The sequence below is a fragment of the Tamandua tetradactyla genome, chromosome 9 (assembly GCF_023851605.1).
Source record: "Tamandua tetradactyla isolate mTamTet1 chromosome 9, mTamTet1.pri, whole genome shotgun sequence".
NCBI lineage: Eukaryota > Metazoa > Chordata > Mammalia > Pilosa > Myrmecophagidae > Tamandua > Tamandua tetradactyla.
This window is the reverse complement of record NC_135335.1, coordinates 37,018,286-37,020,051: the sequence shown is the minus strand read 5'-3', so window position 1 is coordinate 37,020,051 and position 1,766 is coordinate 37,018,286. Positions and strand designations below refer to the sequence as shown.

At 41.0% G+C, this 1,766-nt stretch overlaps 1 pseudogene; it reads right to left on the bottom strand.

Annotated features, from left to right (window-relative positions):
* Positions 1–385: 385 nt before the first annotated feature.
* LOC143645661 (palmitoyltransferase ZDHHC20 pseudogene) lies at positions 386–1,321 on the bottom strand (annotated as a pseudogene).
* Between the last annotated feature and the right edge of the window lie 445 nt (positions 1,322–1,766).

Here is a 1,766-nt window from a genome sequence, read left to right as displayed (position 1 = left end):
AGATTAAGGCATCTTCCTGCTCTAGAGAAGTGCTTTTGTGGGTCTAACAATCTGTAAAGGGCTTCTTTTTTAAAAACATATATCTTCTTTTGTATTTTGTTTCATTTCATTGATTACTTTCTTCCAAATAAAACTGAAAATATCAGTTCATGTTTTTCTAATCTTTGCTCTTATTCAGGTGGTTAGTTTTGAACAAGTGGTACTCAATTTTCTATTGCCACTGTACCATGGTTATTTGTCCCTGATCTGATGCTGCCTTCTTCATTCTCTGTCCAATGAGAGTCACTGTCCAATAATCGTTTTTTTGATTCACGAAGTGGTTGGATAGGAAAGGTTGATTTGATGCAATACTTCTGGCATGTTCATTTTGGCTTGTAACAGAAGCTTATCCTGGGTCCATCCCCACAAGGCAAGTTGGAAAACTGCAACAATCATCTAAGCTTGAAAATACTGGAGTAGCCAATATTCCTTTTCATCACCAAAGACATGTCTCCAATTTTTACTGTATCCATTAGAGAAGCCATTTCCATCAGGTCCGTATGAAAACGTGGGTGATGGCGTGATTGTCTTGTTCCATTTTTTCCAACCAGACAGCAGGGAGAGCTGAAAAGTGGCAGGCTGCTGATGAACACTGCAGACAAAGAACAGAAAACCTAGGTAGAATTTTGCACGTGTATCTGATAGTTCATTCATCTAAAAGTTTATAAAGTACTGTAAAACTGTTGCAGTCACAAAAAGGCAATATAATACGGAATACAATAAAAACAGCAGGAAGAATTTGTAATTATTCACCCAAGGACAGTGATGATCCATCTTAAGAATACATAAGTCACATGCTGAGCAGCAATACCATCGGGTTTAATCAACTGACATTTTTCACAGCGTCTGATGGTCCTTGTAACCGGTGTGGTGTCAATAAGTACCTCCCTTGCTGCTCTTCTCAAGATTTCTTCTTGTCTTTCTTGACTGAGTTCCTTTTTATAACGTTCCTTATTAGAATTGGACACGTAGAACTCTTTGGAGGGGGACGTGGGGGACGTGAAAATTGTCCTGCAATAGGACGTGCAAACATAAAGAACAGATGGAAAGTCATAAGGTAAACAACGGCCTTACCATGTTCTCCGCTCCCGGAAGTAGCACACGCACAGCTCCGCCACGTGTGGTAGTAGGACCAGACCCCCGCGAAGGCGATGAAGGGCACACTGGCTGAGCCCAGCCCCCCGCAGCCCCCCAGCGCTCCAGCCCCCCAAGGCCAGCAGCTCAGGCATGCCCGCTGGTCCTCAGCCAGCAGCTCTGCTGCCAAGTGAAGGCTCTCTTTCATTTCGTTTTTAATTGAGCAATCTTCACACGCATACAGTCCATGCATGGTGCACAATCAGTGGTTCACACTATCATCACGTAGTTGTATATTCATCATCCTGATCATTTTTAGAACAGTTGCATCACTCCAGAAAAAGAAAGAAAAAAGAAAACGACTCATACATCCCATACCCCTAACCCTTCCCTCTCATTCACCACCAGTATTTCAATATATCCAATTTTTACTCTTTATCCCCTCATTATTTATTTATTTTTTATCCTTATTTTTTACTCATCTCTCTATACCTTGGATAAAAGGAACATCAGACACAAGGTTTTCACAAACACACAGTTACATTGTAAAAACTATATAGTTAAACAATCGTCATTAATAACCAAGTCTACTGGAACACAGTTCAACAGTTTCAGGTACTCCCCTCCAGCTACACCAATACACCATAAACTAA